General features: G+C 37.8%; 1 protein-coding gene across 5 annotated transcripts in view; it reads right to left on the bottom strand.

Annotated features, from left to right (window-relative positions):
* Positions 1-25343, bottom strand: part of adamts14 (ADAM metallopeptidase with thrombospondin type 1 motif, 14) — a 211218-nt gene that overhangs the window by 83033 nt on the left and 102842 nt on the right. The window lies entirely within an intron of this gene.

Here is a 25343-nt window from a genome sequence, read left to right as displayed (position 1 = left end):
ATAATATAGTATTATTAACTGAAGGAGGGTGATGAATGCTTCTTAATAGAAGCAAAACCAAGAAATATGTAAATAAAATGATTGAGCACAGAAGAAAAAGTGATACAGAACTGTGAGGCACAGAACACAGCAGTTACTGTAAACCTGAAACAAAAAAGAACAATAGAAAAGCCCAGGAGATCAGGCATTTATGGAGGGAGAGACAAACTCAGTTTCTACAAGTTGATGCCATAAAATGCAAACAGTTACCTGAAAATGTTAAATTCAATGTTGAAATTGAAAGCTGCAGTATGACTGGACAGAAAATGAAATGTAATTCCTTGATTTAAAGTACGGTAACACATTAACTTGGATGGCAACAATTTACAAAATATGACACATGTAGAATTCCTAACAATGTTTTCAATAGAACTTATTTTTAAAGAAAGGATCAGTACATAACAAGCTTAGCAAAATGAAACCTCAGTAGTGCAGAACATTTTTTAGGTAGAAATCATAATTCAGATTTAGCATAGATTAGATTTAGAAAACAACAGAGGTAGGGTAAATTTTACTGGACTGACATATGATGTAGCAAGTGACATCAAGAGGAACAAAACAGTGGAAAGACTCAAGGAGATAGCAAAGAGATTGATTATGTTTAAATTTAGAGAAGATTTGACGTTCAATCTCTAAATCTAGCCAAGACTTTCAAACATTGTGGGGACCTTTTTTGAATTATTTTCAAAACCTTTGATTTGTTGTTAAAGCACAGATAATGACTAGTTATTTTTTTTCCTTTTTTTCTTTACTAATCAGCTTCGGTCTTGGTGGTGGGTAAGATTTTTTTAATATAATAAAATTGCTATATTTCAATGTTCTGAATTAATTAATCTGTACGAATATAGGGTAAGGAGTCTTTATATGCAATTTAGTATAATGTATTGATATATATTTTTTTCCTCATACTCTGTATTCTTATATGTAAAATTCATAAAAATATTAGAAAGATTATGTTCCCATGTTAGCAAAAAGGGTAGATGCCAAGCCTGTCCTTTATGAATATTCCAGAACATGCAAATTAGGAAAAAGCAAAAAAAAAAATCTGAATGGGAAGTAGAGATATGTATAATTCAAAGTAAGTACTTTGCCTGACTTTATGGAAGGGGCAGTGATGCAAACATTGATATTAAAATGGAAATGTGAAATACTGTATATAGCAGTCATATTAAAAGGACCATTATTTTTCAGAGTGATCAAATGATAGGGCCCAGCCCAAATAAATCATAGGCTCTTATAAGAACTAAGGAAGAAAGCTGCAGAGACTCCTGCTAATTTCAGATGTTCTTTGGCTTTAGGCACGTGATAAAAGGACAAAAAAATTGCCAATGCAATACTTGCTATTTTTTTTAAAAAAGGAGAAAGAGATAAATTAACTGTAAGTCAGTCAACCTGATGCAATTTTGGCAAGGTGCTTGATATAGTCAATAGACAGTGAGGAATAAATTTACAGGCTACAGAAAGATAAATGAAATAAAAAGAATATTAAAAATACTATGATGGATTAGGAAAGCACAAAAATGATAACTGGAATTCAGTGCAGAGATACATGCATTCAAAAACATAAGAGCAGTATGGCACAGTGACAAGCCCTTTGGCCCACAAAGTTGTGCCAACTAATCAGTGGTGAAATCCCCAACTAAACTAATTCCATCTGTCTCCACAAAGTCCATATCCTTCTATTTCCTGCACATTCATGTGCCTATCTTTTTTATTTTTATTTTTAAGAGTAGCCCTTCTAAGAGTTTCTTGATCACCTCTATTGTACTTGTCTCCACCACCACCCCAGGCAATGCATTCAAGGCTACGTGTGCTGCACTTTCTCTGTACCTGTTACACTTTATACTCCATACTGTTATTGCTTTACCTTGTATTACCTCAAAGCATCGTGTAATGAATTGATCTGCATAAACGGTATGCAAAACAAGTATTTTTCACTGTGCCTTCGGACATGTGGTAATAATTAGCCAATTCCAATTCTAAACATTCCACTCATCTCCTTTGAATATGCCCCTCTCAACTTAAATGCATGCTCTAGGTATTGGACATTTCAACCCTGGGAAAAAGATACTAGCTGTCTGGTCTATCTGTGCCTCTCGTAACCTTATAAACCTCTATTAGATCTCATCTCAGCCTCTGCTGCTCCAGAGAAACAACCCAAGTTTGTTCGATCTCACCTTATAGTACATCCCCTCTAATCCAGGCAGCATCCTGATTAACCTTTTCAGCACCCACTCTAAAGCCCTGGCATCCTTCCTACAATGGAGTGCCAAGAATGCAGTGCAATACTTCAAATCAACCTAATTGGGGTTTAATAAATCTGTAACATAAACTTCCCAACTCTTGAACCCAATTCTTTGACTAACAAAGACAAGGAGAGTGGGAGAATACACAATAAATTATGGGATATTAAATACTGAAAGAGGCAAAAATTCTTCGAGTGCCTTTTCATAGATCCATAAAGGTAGTTGTACTTTTATACAAAATGGATAAGAAGGCAAGTAATAACTTGCCTCAAAGCAGTGAGTGCAGAATCAGAGACTAGATATTAAAACGATATAAAACGTCAATTTGACCAGAAAACTAATCTGCAGCTGCATACTATGAGTTTTACTGGGATGTTGCCATTGATAGAATAAATTAGTTATGAGGCTAGATTGGCTAGTTTGGGTTACAATCAGCAGGACAAATATGACCCGGGGGAAATTTAGGTGAGGTGTATAAAAGTGTATGGCCTAGATATGGTGAACAGAATTTCTCTTAGCTGTGGGGTCAAAGAACCAGTGAACATAGATTAAACATGTGGCAAAGTGATTAAAAATAAGTTAAAGATTACTGTTTTCATCCACATATGGTGAGGATAATAAACCTGTTAAGTGAAAGAGTGAAGGCGGCAGACACTCGTGATACCTTTAAAAAGTACAGGTCCACCACCTCGAATCCGGCAATCACCAATCTGGTTCTACTGCTGGTCTGGACATAATTTTTGCCAGCCTAATTTAAAATCTCCCGCATTACTACACCAACCAGTCGCCACTGTTTTGGGGCGCATTTAGCAAAATTTTTTCATAATCAGTCAGCTGCTGACATGGTCTTGAAGCAAGTTGTTCCTCTGTGTTATTCTGCATTTAGTTTTATAACCTGTGCTTATCTAGCCCCAGTCATGTCTGCGTTGAATGAAGGAAGTGCTTCTCATGGTGTAAAGTGGAAACACGTTATCTCTACAAGGTATTCCAAAAAAACTCAACATGTGCCTGTGAAAAGCACATGCAACTTGTATAACATTGCCTCTTCCACAGTTTATGAAATAGAGAAACAAAAAGAAAGGTTGCTCCAGTTCTTTGCTGACAGCAAATCAAAAAAACAGATATGCATAAGGAAAACAATGGAAGATGGAAGATATTCACCATTAGATAAAGTTGGGTTTAAACTCTGTGTCAGTGAATGTGTAGAAGTGTCAGGACAGATGGTGAAGGAACAAGCAAAATTATTTCATGAAGAATTAGGACTGGATTGTGAGTGTGATTAGAGTGAAGGGTGGCTGCAGCGTTTCAAGCAATAACATAGCCTAAAATTTTGTGCAGTGTGTGCTGGAAAACAGTCAGCAGACAAGGAAGCGGCAGCCGAGTTTGTTAATGACTCCGCTAAGTTAGTTTCTGACGGAAATTTAAGTCCCCAGCAAGTCTACAATTGGATGATACAGCCTTATATTGGCCTTGTACTCCGAGACAAACACTGAACACAGAATCTCCAACACGTTTTAAAGCATCAAAAGATTGTGGCACTGTGCTGGGCTGCTCTAACGCTGCAGGAACCCACAGGTGTAAGTTGTTATTCATCGGCAAAAGTTTGTGGCCAGAGCTTTCAAAGTTATGAAGCAGTTTCCAGTTATTTACCATGTCAACAAAAAAGGATGGATTACAACTGATATTTCATTGGAATGGTTTGAACAATACTTTGTTCTAGAAGCGAGAGCTCACTGTGACTCTGTTGGTCTAGACAAAAATTGTAAGACAATGCTGATTTTAGGTAACTGCTCTGCGCATCCAAAAGCTGAACTTCTGGTAAAGAATAATATTTACGGTATCTACCTGCCACCTAAATGTACATCATTAATTCAATCCCTGGGCAACGGCATATCATGCTCGTTGAAGGCTAAATATTGTACTGAGTGCAGGCGACTCTGGCAGACCAATACAGGAATTTGTGAAAGAATTGCATTTCACTTGTTGTTTCTTTTTTCTTTATTATTTAAGGACGAGGAGATCATCAAGTGGGTTAGAGGTGTTTGTTTATTTAATCATAACCTAACCACTTGTAATTTGGCAAAATCACTAATCTGGCATTGAACAGGTCCCAATCATTCCAGATTTGTGGTGGTCAATCTGTACTTAGATCGACCTGAAGTGTTGGAACCCAAGAAAGCTGGAGAGTGAGATTAAACCAAGTAATTCCTCATTAGCCAGTCACAGCTTTTCTAAAAAATATGTCACAACATTATAGCTTCAATATAATACATTTTTCTTCTTTCTAAACCATTTTCATAATATTAGGAAGTGCAAATCATATTTAATGCTATTTTAAGTAAAATTTATCATATAATATTTGCTGCTTGTTTACATTTGTATTTAAGAAAACTATCTTAAAATAATATTTCAGACCCACAGTATAATAGATTCTGCAAAAATTACGAGTTAATTTTGATAAAGGTAAAGAAATATATCTTCAGCAGTGGATCAAAAGTAGGTTGATCATTTCAAATTTGTGATGTAAAATGTTTTCAGTAGTAAAGAAATATTAACTTGTAAAATCATTTGCAAGCTGTACAAAAATTATTAAATCCTAAACATTTCTATTACATTTACCAGAGTTCAAAATATCTTTATTCTTCAGTAAAATTTAAAGGATAAAAACAATTAAAAATTACAAACTATCAGATAAAGGTTAAGTCAAATGATCTTAAAATATTTCACTGCCAATACCAAACTCAAGCTAACATAAGCAATGACCACCAACTATGACAGTCAGGTATCTCATCAGTTGCAAAAGCGCAATTGGCAAATAATAAGCATCAGTTAAAAAAAATTAGTTGGCAGGAAGAGAAAAGAATTATGAATCTCACAGTAGAACTTATTTTTCATTTATTGGTTCAAAACAAAATAGTCTGTGCCACTCTGAAGAGTTATTTACATAAAGTGTAGATGCAGTTAAAATACTAGCAATCCAATGAATGTCATTTGATTTACGCAGTGAAGTGTCTTACATTAAGTGACTTATACTAGTTCATTCTGAAGGCCAGAAGAATTGAATATTCAGGCAGCTCTAGTTTTTAAACAGAATAAAATGTGTCAGACTAAGTTAAAAACACTATGTAAACTTAATTACCAAAGAAACAGTAATATTCATGTAACAGAACAAGGTTAAAGTACTTCCTATTTTTGCAGGAGGTGGGGAGAATGCAGTAGTTCATTTGCTTTAGAGATACACAACTGAATTATGGATTGATATTGAGAATATTTTAATCCCCCAGCTTGCTGTTGAATGGCCAGTGTCAAGTTGAAAAATCACAGGAACAAAGCCATGGTCAGGGATCTTTGACAACTGAGCAACCTGGGCATTACTCAGCTGGTGATTGGTTTGACAGCTGATGAGATTGCCAGTTGTATCTGGGCCTACAGAAAGAACATGATAAATAGGAAGGAAAACAAATGTGTGCAAAAGGAACCAATGAGAGCACATTGCTCCACCAGGAACCATCAAAAGCATACATTTGGAGAGAACTTGCCGGGACTTGAGAAACTGAGTTACAGAGAAAGGCTGAATAGGTTAGAACTTTATTCCCTGGAGCGTAGAAGAATGAGGGGAGATTTGATAGAGGTATATAAAATTAGAATGGGTATAGATAGAGTGAATGCAAGCAGGCTTTTTCCACTGAGGCTAGCGGAGAAAAAAACCAGAGGACATGGTTTAAGGGTGAAGGGTGAAAAGTTTAAAGGGAACATTAGGGAAGGCTTCTTCACACAGAGAGTGGTGGGAGTGCGGAATGAGCTGTCAGATGAAGTGGTAAATGCAGGCTCACTTTTAACATTAAAGAAAAACTTGGACAGGTATATGGATGAGAGGTGTATGGAGGGATATGGTCTGGGTGCAGGTCAGTGGGACTAGGCAGAAAAATGGTTCGGCACAGCCAAGAAGGGCCAAAAGGCCTGTTTCTGCGCTGTAATGTTCTATGGTTCTAACTTACAGATCCACATTCAGCTGTGAGGTTTCCTAAGTCCTAAATAATTAAATTTTCAGGCTCATCTTGAAGTCAATTTATATATAATAATGAATATCTAGCACTTAAAAGGCACACTATGCACATCCTGTGCCTATCACTTTAACAAACTAAAGGGACATTCACAGATAGATATAACTAAATCATCTGCTAATCCTGAATCCTTAATTCCTCATGCTCCAAAAGGAGTACCAATACCCCCATTTCCTCTTGGGGCATAATGAAGATCCATATCTGAATTTAAAACTGAATGGGAAAATATAATTTAGAACAGAATGTCTCTAGGGATTAGAACCACTGCTCATGTGTATACTTAATACCAATGCTAGCTGATTAAATTGGCCTGATACAATTCAATTTAATATGAATTTTAGCAAGAAGAGTACTGCATCACAACATAACTCAATCATTTTAATTCTGAAACACTGATGCTGGATTTTTGTATGCAAAAGTCACTAGTTTTAAAAATGTTGCAAGGAAATACTTTGTGGCATGAATACTTGGCCAGTGAGCTAGCTCAGAAAACAGTAAGGGAGCTATACCTTGGCAGCAGTTTTCAGATTGGTCAACTTCATTCACAGTTGGAGCCAGGATCTTGGGATTCTGCTAAAGTACACATTCTATCAGTCATCTGCTGCCAGATTTGGCATGCCAATTTTAATAAAGTAGCAGGGGGTTGAATATACCATCATTAAAAGCAGTGGTACAGGGTCAACACACCTCCATTATACCGGGATTCTTTTAACTCAACTCTTTTCACTCATAACAAATGGAAATGTACATGGTGATCTTTAAACTCATGTGCTCTGTGTGAACAGTCCCCCAGGCAGTCTGTCGTGGTGGCAACAGTTCACAATAAATAATAAAGATGTGCAAACCTTAAACATTTAAAAGAAACTAGACTAGTCAAAGCAGACAGCAGAAACACACATTTACCTTACTTTGCATTTGAACTGGAGAACTGGTTACTTGTATTGTGCTTGTATAATTTACCACTTTATCAAATGCACAAAATAAAAATCTATCAATTCCCACTTTTCGTTAGACCAGACTTTCTCTGCATTTTAGCGGATGTTCAATGCATTTGCAGCCTGTGGGTGGACCCACACAAATGCATTAGTGAATACTAAATCCACTTACTGATCTGAAAAATCTTGCAAATGCACCATGAGTCACTTTAATAAATTACAGCTTTACTGCTAGATATTGTTACATTCATCTATCATTTTAAACGATCTTTACTAACTTTAAGTCTTCTTTAATTAGCACTTGTTACCATGTGAAAACCACATTAACCACTTGTGCACTGTGAGATCCCACAAACAATAAATAAATATAATAACTGTTATTGGGGCATAACACTGGACAGGACAGTTCTTGGTATTGGCATATTATTGTCACATGTACCAAGATGCAGTGAAAAGCTTGTCTGTATATTGTTCATATAGATTAAATAATTACACAGTACATTGTTGTAGAGCAAAACAATGACAATGCAGAATTAAAATGTAAAAGCTACAGAGACACTTCAGTGCAGGTAAACGACAAAGAGCAAGATCATAATGAGGTTGATTGTGAGGTCCGAAAGTCCAACTTATTGTACAAGTTTATTCATGAGTTTGATAAATGTGGAATAGAAGCTAACCTTAAGCCTCTTCATTATAGTACTAAGGAATTATTGTGACACTATTGTGTCCATCCAAAATACGGCAGGGGTTTAGTGTAAGGTCTCATTTTTAGACTGTGTTGCATTAGGGTACAGATTATTTTTCTTGTCATTAACTTTCCTATGCCTGCTTGTATTTTTATATAATCACATGTATATAATATACATGTTCACTGAATTTTCCAGTGGTTGTGGTGCAGTTGCCTCTGTACTTTTCTTGGTTTCAATAATGGGTGTCACATGACTCGAATTTGGCTATTTTATTGATTGACTGTTATCTCTAGTCTGGTATGAGACCACGACTACTTTTTTCTAGTCTGCTCTTTTCTTTGTTTCTCTTGCCACACTTTTTCTTCTTCTCTGCACTTGTAACACTTAATAAGATGGCTGTAAGGAGTAAGTTATATGCCTCATTCTTGCCTTCTGAGGAATCTGTGGATTACAAAAGTATCAGGATCCAACATTTGACTTCTTTGATAATACGACACCATTTCAACCAGTGGATGTGTGTATAAAATTAAAGTGCATGACAAAAGAGGAAATGCCGTACAAAGAAATATGGGTGTTCTGTACACAAGTAACCAAATGCATATACACCTCGAGGAAGCAAATATTACGTTAACTTCATTTCAGGTGGATTTCAGTAGATGAGTAAGGATGCTCTGATGTAATTATGCAAGTCCTTGGTGAGACCCAAAACCTTGGGGACAGTTTTGGTTTTGTTATTTAAGGAAGGATACACATACCATGGAAGGACACTAATTAAACTGATTCCTGGGATGCAGGGCTGACATAGGAAGAGAGGTTATGTCAACTATGTTTGCATTCACTACAACAACATTCAAAAAGCTAGAGGGACTCAGTGGATGGCAGGATCTACAGAGAGATATGGGCCATTGACATTTCAAGTTGGGACACTTCATCTGTACTTCATTTGCCCTGGTAGGTTCATTAATTCTGCCTACTCCCCACAAAGCTTCTCATTCTTGATTTCATCTTTTCCCACTGGTCCAGCCCCTTCCCACCTAAGTCCATGACACCTCATATGCTCTCCACTTAATAACTTTCAAATCCCTGGCCCTACTGCCTTAATTTCCCCACAGACACCCAGTCCCAATACTCTTCTATACTCAATCATGAAGTTCTTAGGGGTCTCTTTTTCTTTCTGGAATGCGGAACAGACTAGTTCCCTTCCACCAATGCTCCCTCTGGAAGAACTTGTACTTTGTCTCAGCTCCAAGCCTTGCATTCACTGGAGTTCAGTAGAATGAAAGATCTGATTATAACTTACCAAATTTTGTCAGGAGTGGATAATCTAGATGCAAGGAGACTATTTCTCCTGGCTGATGTGTCTAAAATGAAGGGTCGCAGATACAGAATTAATACTGAGTGAAGAAATTTCTTCTTATTTGAGTACAGTAAATCTGTGAAATTTGCTGCCACAGAAGGTTATAGAGCCAAATCACTGAGGAATAGATATAATAGATATAAAAGTCATCAAGGGGTATTGTAGAGAGCAGAGTATGGTATTAAGGCAGGTGATACCTAATGATTCTTTTGCATAATGGAGAAGGCTCAATGAAGAGCCATATAATAACTAATTTCATCAACCATTCGAGTTATTTCAATCACTGCACTGCAAACACTTTAAACCACTTTTTATAATGCTGTTTACATTGTAAATACACACTGTATTTGTGCACATTTTATTCCATATCTGTGCTTTAACCTCAAAGTTTATATTTTATGGTTCTTTATTCTTATAATTATTTGTTGTTGTTTCTGTTGCATGTTGTGCCACTACACCATGGCAAATTCCTAAAAGAATTTCAATGTATATGTTGAATAAAGTTGATCCTTCATATACTCCTGCTACTATTTCTCTGCATTTCTATCTTTCAAAGCAGTATATATGAATATTTTAGGACAAAACAAATGACAAATTCAGTAAGCTTGAGCAATAGTCCCTGTGCAATTATGGTTTACCAGAAACAACTGCACCAGACACTTAAATAACATGGCAAGACCAGTTAGAGCCCAATATTCTGGAACAAATGACAAGCTATACAACTGACAAAACCTCTTTTGCCACCTACAAAGCACAAGCCAGGTGTGCAGTAGAAGTATTTCCATCAGCTGGTTGGGAGTACTCCAACAACATTCAAGTAACTGAATATCATCCAGACCAAAATAGACTTTGATTGGCACTTCATACAACTGTTAAATACTGATTCTCTCTTGCACTAATGCACTTGGGGCTAGTTACCAAGTCTTACTTGACAGGACCTCCCCACTCTGCAAGTTATACCATCTAGAAAGACAACAAAAAAAGGCACATGGGACCAGTATCAACTGCTATTATCCTGTGAGTCATGCAGTGTGGAATTGGAAATATTGAAAGGCCCAAATAGAGTGGAGAGGATGCTTCCTAAAGTGGGGGAGTCTAGGACCAGATGGCACGACCTCAGAATATAAAGCTGTCCCTTTAGATAAGGAGGAATTTCTGTAGCCAGAGGGTGAATCTATGGATTTCAATGCCACAGATGACTGGAGGAGAAGTCCTTAAGTATATTTAAATTGGAAGTTAAGAGGTTTTTGACTAATAAGGATGTCAAAGGTTACAGGGAGAAATGAGGAAAATGGGGTTGAGAGGGATATAAATCAGCCTTGATAGAATGACAGAGCAGAATCAATGGGCTGAATGGCCTAATTCTGCTCCTATGTCTTAGGGTCTTATATACTGCTTTAATAATTGCTGGATCAAAATCCTGTAAAACCCTAGTTAACATCACATTTCCAAGAAATGTTTTAAGAAAATACTCATCACATCAAAAATACTCATCTCATTACATCAGGGTTGTGCTGACTTTGCCAATGACAGCAGAAGCTGTGATTGAATGTTGTCAGGCTCGCCATTATTGACTTTTGTTTTTATCACACTGTGGTTTTATATATCTATCATTTATTGAGATACAATGCAGAATAGGCCCTTCTGTCCCTTTGAACTGTGCCGGTCAGCAACCCCCAACTTAACAATCTAATCCCGGGACAATTTATAGTGACCAATTAACCTCCCAACTGGTACTGTGGAAGGAAACCATGCATTCCATGGGAAGGATGCTCAGACTCCTTACAGATGACATCGGAAATGAACTCTGAACTCCGATGCCCCAAGCTGTATAAGTGTTGCGCAAACCGCCACACTACCATGGCACCCGTGCTGTGGTTCTAATGTAAGCCAATTGATGGAGATTTATTGTTAACTTCAATATCAAAGTTATTGTATCAAGATGGTGGTAGGATGGTATTTTCTTGTCATCCAAGATATTCATATTTCTATAACACAAGGTATTAGGTGGTCTACTACTCTAATAACTAGGCACGTGGCTATTTAGTTTTTGACCAATTAAACATAAACATATATTTCATACAAATATTCTGCCATTAATTTCTCTCAAGTCAATGCACCATAAATCAAACAACTAAATTAACCATATTTCGACTTTTCATTTTTGAATATTTCTTACATTCTCTTTTCCATAATTCTTTCTCTGTAAATCCACACATTTGTTCTTCTTCACTCTCTCTGAGTTTTATTCCATGCAAAAACTGCCAGGTACAAGATTCCATAGAAATCAAAATTTTCTAAACATTCACAGATGAAGTGAGTAAGAAGTCCATAAATACATATGATATTTCCGTATTAAAAGCTGGTGTTCTGTCAGTTTTGAATCATTGAACTGCCAGCTTTTATGTTTTGCAACTCAAAAACATCAAAACTAATAGAAAGCAAAATAAGAAGGTTGGAGATAACTCATGTAGGTATCTTTATTTTAAGCTATGTGTGTGCACATCAAGTGCTAATGTCATGAAGCATGCAATTCATGTATTTTACATATAATCCATAATGAATTATGTGAACAAAGAATGCTTAATCGAACAATATACTTACATTACTAAAATATTACTGTAATATTTAAAACATGGCACTTCTCCCTGCATAGCTAGAAATTCCAACTCAATATAAAATACATCTCAACTATATATATATATATATGGCATACTATATAATACAACTACTAGAAACGATTTCGAAAATGTGCAGATCAGGCAGTTGATGCTTGATATTTGACCTTGGCAAATTACTTGCAAATGTTTCATCACCATACGAGGAGACATCATCAGTGCACTATTAATCGAGTTGTGTCCTCCAAATGCTTAGCCTTTATGTACTTATCAATCAGCTGATCGGTTGTCATTTTGGAAACTCAATTGTGATGGGCGGAGGAAATTGCTGATCGGTTGCATGGCAAGCTTTGTGCGTTGTGATCTGGAATGTTACCCGTATTCGCTCATGAATAGGACCGAGGTATACATGTTTGTTTACAGAATTGTTCACGGAAAACCACACTTCTAGGAACTCTTTTGCATGCTGCATGTTTGCTTGCGCCAGGACTTTCACTGATGCACAGCTGAGTTTGTGCCCCACTCTATCTTCACAGGTAGAGACTAGGGAGAGTTGGTCATGCCGTTTTACACCCAGTTGATCTTCATGGTTCCTTGTGAATAGTTTTCTCCCAGTTTGGCCAATGTAATATTTGCTGCAGTCCCCACAACAATCTTAGCTGATTGGTAAGTCTATACAGGCCAAGCATTCAGAGGACCTACCACAATTGACAGTGCACTGATGATGTCTCCTCATGTGGTGATGAAATGTTTGCAAGTAAATTGTCAAGATTGGAGAACAACTGAACTCAATACAACTACTATACGGACACTCATAACATTGTAAATTTTAAATTGTCCCATTCAGGCCTAAAGATTTAATTGCTGTGGAGGATTTCTTACTCTTGTGCAATAACATCTTTCCTGACAGGGGAGGTCACACTGCTTGGCAAGTGAGATGTGTGACTGAAAACAATCGCAGGTTCTGGGGACTCCTCCATGGTGGTTGTAGGAGTTGACTCTAAGACTACAGGAAGTGGTTCTGACAGCTCTAGATACCTTTCTTCTCCTTTTCTCAGCTTTTCTCTCTGGATCTACTTCAATCATTGCTTCTCTCTTGGTCCAGGCTTCTTTCACTCTCTTTAATTTGTCTTTTTCTTTCTCATGTTCCTTCTCCCTTTCCTTCTCTTCCTTGCTCATGTTCTTTCTCTCTATCTCTTCCCCCATTCTTTCTATTTCTTCTCTCCTTTTCAACTTCCTGCCTTTCTTTTTCTTCCATTCATCCAGCCGGGCTTTGGTCTTTGCATCTACTTTTATAAGCAATTTCTTGTCACCCACTTGAAGTTCATGCAATAAATTTAATGCACACATCTGGTTCTTTGAGAGTTAGGGGGCAAAAGTTTAAGGGAAACACGAGGGGGTATTTCTTTACTCAGAGAGTGATAGCTGTGTGGAATGAGCTTCCTGTAGAAGTAGTAGAGGCCAGTTCAGTTGTGTCATTTAAGGTAAAATTGGATAGGTATATGGACAGGAAAGGAGTGGAGGGTTATGGGCTGAGTGCGGGTAGGTGGGACTAGGTGAGATTAAGAGTTCGGCACGGACTAGGAGGGCCGGAATGGCCTGTTTCCGTGCTGTGATTGTTATATGGTTATATGTTATATGGTTTATACTCACAAAAGCCGAATAGTTGCAACTTTCCTGAAGCTCCTTGAACTCTCTTCCAGCTTAAAACCATGCAACACTTTGAAAGTAACTGTCTAACGTATCAGAAGCTTTCTCAGGTATGTTGCCAACAAAATCTGTAGTAATCAGAACACTGCTTTCATTACTTTCACAATTCCTCTGAGCAGCATGGTCCTTCTCTAATCAATATGCTTTCCAACCAGAGGCACAGAGGTTGGCGTCAACACCTGTTTGCACTATGTTGGGCAATAGTTCATGGTGTACAGCATGGGGATAGTTGTGGCACCATCCAGTGCCTTCCTTAATTCACTTTCAGTTGACCCAATTACACGGATGAAGCATGCAAATTGTGGATGGATCTCCATCAAATGGTAGCTGCCTCAGCCAATCATGCCCCCACGAAGCTGGCATTAGCAAAAACAAGCACAATGTGGCTTGTTGGATGTTGTATTTCACTGTTATAAATGTCATTCCCACAGGGGTTATCTTTTCTCCAGTATAAGTTCTTAGCTGGATATCTGCAGGCTTCCATTCAGTCTCTGAAATGCTGTTCAAACTCATTTTGTGGAATAACTGAAACAGCTGAGCCAGTATTCAATTCCATTTTAATTAAGACCATAAGACATAGGAGTAGAATTAGGCCATTTGGCCAATCAAGTGTGCTCTGCCATTCAATAATGGCTGATCCTTGTTATCTCCTTCCTTAGCTCCACTCCTCGGCATCACCCTATAACCTTTGATGACATGGCCAATCAAGTACCTATCAATCTCCGCCTTAATACTACCAACAACCTGACCTCCACAGCTGCCCGTGGTAACAAATTCAATACCCTCTGGCTAAAAAAAATTTCTCCACATCTGTTTTAAATGGACTTCTCTCTATCCAGAGGCTGTGCCCTCTTGTCCTAGACTCCCCCATGATGGGAAACATCCTTTCCACATATACTCTGCCTAGGCCTTTCAACATTTGAAAGCTTTCAATGAGATTCCCCCTCATCCTTCTAAACTCCAGTGAATACAGGCCCAGATCCATCAAGCGATCCTCTTATCATCCTTGTACACTCTCCAATGCCAGCATATTTTTCCTTAGAAAATGAGCCCAAAACTATTCACAATAGTTAAGAGACCAACGCCTTATAAAGTGTCAGCATTACATCCCTGCTCTCATATTCTCGACCTCTTGAAATGAAAGCTAATATTGCATTTGCCTTCCTCATCTCTGCCTTAACATGCAAGTTAACCTTTAGGGTCTTCTGCACAAGAACTCCTAAGTCTCTTTGCATCTCAGATTTTTGGATTTTCTCCCCGTTTAGAAATAGTCTGTACACTTATTTCCACTACCAAAGTGCATGACTGTGCATTTTCCAACAATGTATTTCATTTGCCACTTTCTTGCCCATTCTCCTAATCTAAGTCTTCTGCAGCCTACCTGTTTCCTCAACACCACCTGCCCCTCCACTGATCTTCATATTATCTGCAAACTTGGCAACAGAGTCATCTATTCCATCATCTAAATCATTGGTTTACAGCATGAAAAGAAGTGATCTTTCCACCCTGTGGAACACCGCTAGTCACTGGCAGCCAACCAGAAAAGGATCCTTTTATTCCCACTTACTGCCTCCTATCAATCAGCCAATGCTCTAACCATGTCAGTAAATTTCCTGTAATACCATGGGCTCAAAGGCCTTTTGAAAGTCCAAATATAAAACATCCACTGCATCTCCTTTATCTATCCTACTTGTAATCTCCTCAAGGAATTCCAACAGGTTTATCAGGCAAGATTTTGTCTGAAGGAAACCATGTAGATTTTGTCCCATCTTGTCCTGTATCACCAAATGGCCTAATTCTGCACCTATGTCTTTATGGTCTAAAATACCTGGCTCCTCTCCATCCCTCAGCAAAATGTTGTGGATGTGATCCGAAACGTCCCTAACTCAGGCACCTGGGAGGCAACATATCCACATCCACAGAATCTCCTGTCTGTTCCTCTGAATATTGAGTCCCCTATCACTACTGCTCCCCTCTTCTCCCTCTTTCCCTTCTGCAGCACGAGCCTATGCTCAGTGCTGGTAACCTGGTCTCCGTGACATTCCCCCGGGAGCTCATCCCCCACAACAGAATCCAAAACAGTATATTCATTATTGAGGGGAATGGCCACAGGGGTGCTCTGTGCTAACTGCTTATTCACCTTTTCATTTCTTCTCCTGACAGTCACCTGGCTTGCAACTTAGTAGTGACTACTTCCCTGTGACTCTGATCGATGATCTTCTCACTCTCCCACACAATGCGAAGGCCATCCAGCTGCTGCTCCAGATCCCTAACACGGTTTTCAAGGAGCTGTAGCTCTTTACACAGATGTAGGTCCCTGGGGAACTTTAGGTTTCCCAGGACTCCAACATCTGGCAGAAAGAACACACAACAGCCATCTAAACTACACTAACTACCCCTGACACAGTAAGAAAAAAGGGAATCTTAATAGAAATTTACCCAGAGCCAACTCCTCTTCCAAGCTGAAGACTCCTTTGAGCCAAAGCCTGACAATCTCACTCTCGCCACTGGCTCATTCCCAACAATGGATGTTCCGCTTGTCCTTCTGTATTTTTATTTACTCCACTTGTCGCTGAAATAACACTGAACGCCCACAAAGCTCTTCTTTTAAACGAGCACCGATGACTTGTGAGAAACCTGTGTGCTGCTCCTGCATCTGGATGGGCTGCCAGAATGACGACGAATCCCTGCGAGGCTCTCCTTTTAAATAAGTGTGGCCAACCTGCAAGAAACCTCCTCATTGTACACTGCTCCTGCTGCTGACTGGGCTGCCGGAATAACCATTTTGACATTCAGTTCTGGTGTAAGCCATATTGCTTGTCTATTGTTAGTTTTCACATTGTAAATCTTAAAGCTACACAGTCCTGCACCACTCTCTTCATTATTAGATTTTTCATCAATAGCATGCAGATTAGTGCTCTTTTTGAAACTGCAACTTCAATTTTGATCTTTTTCTCTTTCCTGTACAGTTCATTTATTTTTGTCTGTCCAACATGCTCTTTTTGTATGAGTCCTACTCTGTCGCATTTTTTTTAATGTGCACTGGTCTGGTGAGTGTGAGCCCCTGCCACAACGGTAACATAATTTTTTAGACAGGCACTCTTCCATTTAGACACTGCAATTTTGTTCATGCTCACTTTCATTCCTGACAGAAACTCAATCGTGCCTCTGTCTGCTGTTTCCATTTGGCAGCTACTTCAACTTTTTTTTATAAAAGTGAGTTGTGCATCAGTTAGGTAGAATTCCACAAATTAAAGAACCTCTCAGGGCATCATTAAGCCTATTACCAAATTGATAATGCTCAGACAATTTGTTCAATTCAGCCACATGTGCTGAAATACACTCCCCTTCCTTTTGATAACGTTTATGAAACCTAAAATGTTCTGCAATCAACAATGGTTTAAGTTGTAAATGTTCCTGCACTAGTTTCATGATGGAGCAGTTAACTTCTAAACAAACTGTATGCCTTTAAACCCAAGGCACTCAGCAAAAGTGATATTCATTTCTCATTAACTATTTCATTTGCTTTAAAAAGACTGCTCAATTTGCTCAGTATATAAAAACTAGTTATCTCTTGTATAATCAAATGCATCAATATTTCTGGTGTAACCAGAGATTTCTATTTTTCTTTTATTTCTGATTATTATCAGACCATACTTACTGTTTATGAACCTGTGAATTTTGTCCATTTCCTGCCTTTTTTAAAACTTGGCGCCTCTGCCCCCATGCAAAGAAGCTCATACTGTGCTGCTTTTTTAAACCTCAAATGTCTTGCTGTGCTTTTTTTCAACTCGAACATCTGAATGTGCTTCAACAGGTATGTAGTCATCTCAGCTATGTTTAAAACTTGCTCATTGCCACTGTTAAGTTTTGTAACTCCAAACCATTAAAACTAATTGAAAGCAAAGCAAGGAGCCAGGAAAAAAACGTGTACGTCTGTCTTTACTTTAAGTGAGGCAGGCACATATCACATGTTAACATTTAACATTTTTAACATAAAACCCATAATGAATAATTTAATCAAACAATATATTTACAATAATACTCAAGTTACTAAAATATTAAATACACAACACCAGCAGAGGTCAGGACAGGATATCATACATCATTTTACTCAAGTGATCTAAGAATTGTGCATTCTGCAAAATGATCTTTCGCTCGGCCACAATTGAATTGATGTTTATATGTCAGCCTGGTCTTTTTACACCCATTTTATGTAAGGGCCAGCATTCCATTGTTCCTCTTTTTGATTTAGAAATGATAGAAAAGGCTAATGAAGAAATTACAGTGAAAGCAAAATTAGACATTTCAAATGGGCCTGTTGAAAATAATTAACATTTATAAATGAGGAAAACAAAATCATTAATGTCCAAAACTGGAAAGTATGTGGCATGCTGTGATAGAGTGCTACAACCTGTGCTACAATCCTCAATGACGGTCAATATTGGCACACCTCAGGGATGTGTGCTTAGCCCACTGCACTACTCTCTCTATACCCTTGACTGTGTGGTGAGGTATGGCTCAAATGGCATCTATGAATTTGGTGATGAGACAACTATTGTTGGCAGAATCTCAGATGGAGATGAGAGGGTGTACAGGAGTGAAATATACCAGCTAGTTGAGTGGTATCACAGCAACAATGTCAATAAGACCAAAGAGCTGATTGTAGACATCAGAAAAGGTAGGATGAGGGTACACGAACCAATCCTCATAGAGAATCAGAAATAGAGAGATTGAGCAATTTTAAGTTCCTGGGTGTCAAGATTTCTGAGGATCTAACCTGGTCCCAACATACCGATGCAGCTATAAAGAAAGCAAGACAGCTACTATATTTCATTAGGAGCTCGAGGAGATTTAATTTGTCAGCTAAAACATTTGAAAACCTCTACAGATGTACCATGGAGAGCATTCTGACAGGTTGCATAATTGTCTGGTATGGTGTGGGGGGTGGGGGGGGGGGGGGGCGGAGAGCTGCTGCACAGGATCGAAAGAAGCTACAGAAAGTTGTAAAATTAGTCAGCTCCATCTTGGGTACTAGACACCATAGTAGCCAAGACATCTTCAAGGAGCAGTGCGTCAGAAAGGTGGTGTCCATTATTAAGGACCCCCATCATCCAGAACAAGCCCTCTTCTCATTTTACTGTCAGGAAAGAGGAATAGAAGCCTGAAGGCACACACTCGGTGGTTCAGGAACAGCTTATTTCTCTCTGCCATACAATTCCTAAATGAACGTTGAACCCATGAACACTACCTCATTTTTGTTTCTGTTTTTGTACTATTTTTAATTTAACTATCTTTCTGTATCATGTATTGCATTGCATTGCTGCTGCTAAGTTAGCAAATTTCATGACGTATGCTGGTGATATTAAAACTGATTCAGATACAGATTCTGATTCTGAAATCATTCTCCTGTTCTAAACTGTAGGCAAAGTTTAAAATTAAATTTCAATGTGTTATGCAATATTACTTTATTTAGATCCTCATTTTGTATATTTCCTTTATTTTCAACACACCTTGATGTCACATTAATCTAAAGATTACTCTTCATCCGAATTGTTTAGATTTCATTTTGCAGTTGTGATCTTATAACCATCCTCAATGCTCAGGAATCCAACATCCCTCACAATAAAACCCTGAACTTAAAAGTCAGTTTTCTATAACATCTCACATGCATCTGTGAGCAATTTCAGAACTCAACTGGGAAAATGCCATTCCTAAACCACAAAAGAACCACAGTTAACATGCCCATGCATATTTTACTGGTATTGAATTAATACATTTTCAAGTTTTCTCTTCACCAGTATTTACATTAATTGCATCAGCTAATGACAGAATTGAAAATGTTGGCCATGCCCAGTAATGAAAAAAAAATCTTGGAATAGTATAATTCCTTTCACAACCTCGAATATGCACTAAAATGTGCTACAGCAATGATATACCCTTGAAACTTTGGCAGTTTATAAGAAGGAAATTCCAGTCAGTTTGCACTTTGCTAAGTCACAGTTTGATGATGAGTATACTGTATATAGCAAAACTTTGATTATCCTACACTTTTCAGGATTTGGGTAGTGCCAGATGAGCAGATTTTCCAAATACTGGATATTACTCATATTACCCAGTATGGGGAGGGAGGGAGAGGAGAGAGAGGGAGGGAGGGAGAGGAGAGAGGGGGAGGGAGAGGGAGAGGTGAGAGAGGGAGAGGAGGAGGAAGGAGAGGGAGAGAGTTTAAAAGGATTGGAAATCTGAGCTCTGCTGTGATAAAAAGGAGCATGTGACACAGAACCTAGTGGATTTCACCTTCTAAGTTTCAGTTTGTAAAACAAGTAAAGCATATGCACTTGGGTGCACAATGGATTCCCAACTCCAACCATACATCAACCCGTGTTTCTGACCCTACATTTTCACAACTGCAGTAAATAATAGATGAGAGTATGTAGATGTATGGATAGTCAATCTGGGGATAACAAGGACATAGTATTCTAATAAATGTGCTACATGCTGAACCATTGGGATTTTCAAACAAATGGATACCAGATTGTCTAAATTTTACTGTAACCTTTTCTAATTCGTCAGGACACAGGCAGGAATGAACTTTACATTATAAAGAAGTAGGGAAGTTGTTTCAAATGAAATATTTATGTGCATTTCTGAACTTTCGTTTACAGTTTTCCAGCATTCACTTTTCCTTACTAATATAAAATTCCACCTTTATTGTTCACTAACTCAAGACAATTTCTTTTAAGTATAACGATACACTTTTATTTTAAATTGAAACAAATAGACGAAACGGCTACTCTGAGTATACGTTGATCTGTAGATGTGTGCCAGAATTCTGTGTTTCCGTCTGCAAGCGTGAGTAAAATTCATGGCATTCAGCACTAGGTAGGTGTTTATATTTGTGACGATGTCTATTCCAGACTGAACTTCCTGTCTGGTACAGCACTGCTCAAATAGGCCATTTACCATTTGACTGAGCCTACAACTGAAGTAGATAGCACAGTTTTTCCTCAATGGAAAGTTTTCTGACTGTAAGTATACAAAGTGGATTAAGCCAATTTTTTATGCTTCTGCAAGGTATTCTAGTGACTACTCCTCATGTATAAGGAATGGCTCACCAGTCTTCCAATAGCATTCTAGTATTCATGCTTGAAAAATGGCTCATCAGTCTTCCAATGGATGCTTTTGAAGAGTCATGCTCTGCATCAGAAATTTGGACTTACCTGTATGTTTTTTTTTCCATTTTAAGAGGTGGCTGGGCACAATTCTTGACTGCTTTATTGAATTTTGTTGAATTATTGACATATGTTCAATATATCATCACATGATGAGCTCGAAATGTGTTTCTGACAACTCATACTTTATGACATTGATGCCATTCAAGAATGGTGTGGAGCTGGTAGATCATGCATTTCTCAAACCCAAATTGATTTTTTGTGCAAATGTATACTATATATGGTGGTTGTGTACATGAGATTCTAGCAAATACAATTTCTTCTACTATACGCAGGGGTGTCAAACTCATTTTAGGTCACGGGCCGGATTGAGCAAAATGCAGCTTCATGCGGGCCGGATCAGTCGGACGCGTGCGAACGCAGCTTTCGTTGCCTCAGTTTTTTCAGCCTGCTCTCACGTGTCTCAGTCTCTGCTATAACTACAAAGTGTTTCACTTTACAAATTCCGTTTCTTATGAAGAAGACTGCTGAGCAAGACTGCCGAATAAACACTAAAAAACCTGAAAACCTGGTACCTGAATAAACTCAGCATTAGCCATCTCATACGCCATAGGCGCTTCGATTACTGGGGCCAGCTTTAATAGTAATTAGATATTATCTCGCGGGCCAAAGATAATTCCACCACGGGCCAGATTTGGCCAGCGGGCCTTGAGTTTGACATATATGTTATAGCTTTAAATGTTTAGATGTTCCTTATATATGCACACCTTCATCTATGATGGCCTGTCACGTAGCTGTCAATTCAATTTGTCTTGGGTAATACGAATGCAGGCCTTAATAAAAATTTGTTCACACGAAGGGTGGATACCAACGGCAGCAAGTTTTGAGACCGACACAAAGAAAAATGTGTCAACCACCGTGCTTCTTTCAGTAATTCTCAGCAATAATCTTGACAGGGATGTGCACAACTAAATCTTAAAGTATACCCCCAAACCAAATATTCCCACTCTGATCAGTTATAGGCACCCTAACTCAATAGGTGGCCATGTCCACGACTATTTGATGAATTAATCCAAAAGTGGATTACAGCACATACCACAGAAAAAGCTAAACAAAACTTGGTGTTTAATGGAGGACTCTAATGTTGCAAACAGTTCACTTGAGGAAACGCTTACTCACTATTTTAAATCAACCAAGATTTTAGTTTACTTATGCATTTTTCTTCAACCACTTAAGTAGACCTCTGCAGCAGTTTCTATCTTCCCAGGCAATAGTTAACTACGCATAACAATCAGACCATCTTTGGAGCCAAATCGTAACTGTTACGGACTGAAACCATCTGCTACAAAATCTGACTTGAAAGATTTATGTAATAATCTGATTAAGGTGTCAGGAACTGGTGTAGCCTTTAATGAAAGAAGAATAGAGGCAGACTGCAATCAGTTACTTAATTAGCTTTTTTCATAATACATATCTGAACAGTTTCATTATTCTAAAGTATCTTATCACTGGCAACAACATGGATTGCCCTCATTGGAATAAATATATAACTTCTATCATTGAGAAGATTACTAGAGAAAAAAAGCATTCAAGATAATTAATTCACAAAAAAATGCTCTTTTTCATAGATGCTACCTAGCCTGCTGGGTTCCGCCAGCATTTTGTGTGTGTTGCTTGGATTTCCAGCATCTGCGGATTGTTCAAAATAATTCAAATCTTTTCTTAATTCATTATATCTTCGTTATGAGTTTATAGGCAAAAGTTTCAACCCTCAAAAGATAAATCTGAGTTGTGATCATTTATATATTTTTTGTTTTATATACCTACATTTTGTTACAAAATGCTCCATGTCAAAATTGAATGTGTTAAATAAATGAAAGATTAAAAAATAGCTTTATTTGCCACATGTACATCAAAACATACAGTGAATGCATCATTAGCATCAAACCAAATCAGCAAGAATTGTGCCGAACAACTCACAGATATCACCACACTTCCAGTGCTTATAGTGCCCACAACTCAATAATCCTAATTATATATCTTTAGATTGAGGGAGAATGTATAATCTCCTTATAGACAGCACTAGGCATCAAATCCTGATCTTATAGCTGTCACTGTAAAATGACTGCACTACAAGCTACACTAATGTTATTCAAGAATAAATTCGACAACAATAAAGTTTCTTGTCCCTTAGACAATATCATTTTTAGAAATATTCTAGAGTGACAGAATTCCCCATATTTCAATGTTTTATTTGTTCAATTTATATTAAGTGGCCACTTTATTAGGTACACTTGTGCATATGCTCGTTAATGTAAATATCTAATCAGCCAATTACGTAGCAGGAATTCAAGGCATTAAAGCATGCAGAAATAGTTCAGTTGTTGTTCAGAACAAACATCAAAATCGGAAAGAAATGTGATTCAAGTGACTTTGACTGGGGAATGATTGTTGGTGCCCGATGGGGTGGTTTGAATATCTTAGAAACTGCTGATCCCCTGCGATGTACAGGCATAACAGTATCTAGAGCTGCAGAGAATGGCGCAAAAAACAAAAGAAATATTCAGTGAGTGGCAGTTTTGTGAGCGAAAAATGCCTTGTTAATGCGAGCAGTCAGAGGAGAGTGGTCAGAATAGTTCAAGCTGACAGGAAGGTGACAGTAATTCAAATAACCACACATTACAACAGTGGTGTGCAGAAAAGCACCTCTGAACACACAGCACACTGAAGTGGATGTGCTATAGCAGAAGACTACATTAGGTGCAAGACATACCTATAGATGTGTAGTGGAGAGCATATTGACTGGCTGCATCACAGTCTGGTATGGAAACACCAATGCCTTTGAATGGAAAATCCAACAAAAAGTGGTGGGTACGGGCCAGCCCATCACAAGTAAAGCCCTCCCAACCACTGAGCACATCTACATGAAACACTGTCACAGGAAAGTCACATCCATCGTCAGGGACGTCTACCACCCAGAACATGCTCCCTTCTCACTGCTGCCATCAGGAAGAAGGTGCAGGAGCCTCACATCACCAGGTTCAGGAACAGTTACTATCCCTCAACCATCAGGCTCTTGAATCAAAGGAGGTAACTTCACTTATCTACACTTGCCCCATCATTGAAATGTTCCCACAACTAATGGACTTATTTTCAAACACTTTTCATCTCATGTTCTCCATGTTTATTGCTCATTTATTTATTAATATTATTTCTTTCTTTTTGTATTTGCTCAGTTTGTTGTCTTCTGCACATTGGTTGAACACCCAAGGTGGGCAGTCTTTCAGTGATTATGATGGTTATTATTCTATAGATTTACTGAGCAAGCCCACAAGAAAATGAATCTCAGGGTTGTATATTGTGACATGTATGTACTTTGATAATAAATTTACTTTGAACCTTGAACTCTTGTGTTTATGAAGTACTGCAACAATTGTGTATTCTTGTACAGTGGAAGATTTGCAAATTTGAGGAAAGAAATCCTTTGGTTCAGTAGTAAAACCACAAAAATCAAGAGATTGAGAATCAAACGATAAATTCTTAATTCTTCAACACGTCACAGTTTAGCATAGGTACAGCCCATCTTACTTCTCTATCCAGGATTACTCTTAAATGACCCAACAACCTCAACATATATAAGGAAGTTACAGTGAAAAGTTCTAAGGTGTTACATGGATGAGTAACCACAGAAAATTTAACACATGTGGAATCTTTAACACCTCAACATTTCCAAAGATAGGATATAACCAGAACAGAAACAGCAGAAAAATATTTCTGAGGTGGAAAATGGTGATCTTAGAAATGGCCAGATTGTAAAATCTTAAACTATGCTGGGAATTTAACAAGGCACCAAAGTAAATATATATTACAAAGACATTGTACCATTCACAGAGCGAAAAAAAGCATAAAGAACTAAACTGTAGTGTTTATTAGAGGTGACTAGCTAATATGTCTTTAATCTTGAATATCAAATGGCAAAAAGAATCTAACGCTTCTTCCCCAATACTAGATAAGCAATCATTCTGTTAAGCAATGTTACCTTTTAATGATAGTGGAAAAATATAACTAAATATTTTTGGAATATATACAGGTTTAATTAATCAAAAGTGGTAAAATGAACAAATCAGATGTGAAAAAGCAAGGTTCAAGGCATAAATTTTTGCAGGATACTAATAAATACCTATAAATCGTATGAAGTTAGAAAAAGAATCGTGAACCAGAACTACTTGCTTTTCAAACTTGAGCATTTTGTACAATTCTCAACATGTTTACTGGCTTTTGCCACCAGACAGGCCACTTTTTTCCCCCACAAAATGATTGCCATAGTAACAAAGATGTCAAAACAAACATAACTCTATGAACAATAGCTCAGGATGAGGTAATGCAAATCATCTTTCGCTGAATAATAACTGAAGATCATCTAGTTTTAAAGTGCTTTTGGCTAGACCACGGAAAAGTCTCAATTTTTTTGTAAAAGTCCCTGAATTATCAACTGATCATTAGCCGTAACAAA

This window comes from Hemitrygon akajei, chromosome 21 (genome assembly GCF_048418815.1).
Source record: "Hemitrygon akajei chromosome 21, sHemAka1.3, whole genome shotgun sequence".
In the NCBI taxonomy this organism is placed as follows: domain Eukaryota; kingdom Metazoa; phylum Chordata; class Chondrichthyes; order Myliobatiformes; family Dasyatidae; genus Hemitrygon; species Hemitrygon akajei.
Note: the sequence above shows the minus strand (reverse complement) of the source record. Positions and strands in the feature narration are given on the sequence as shown.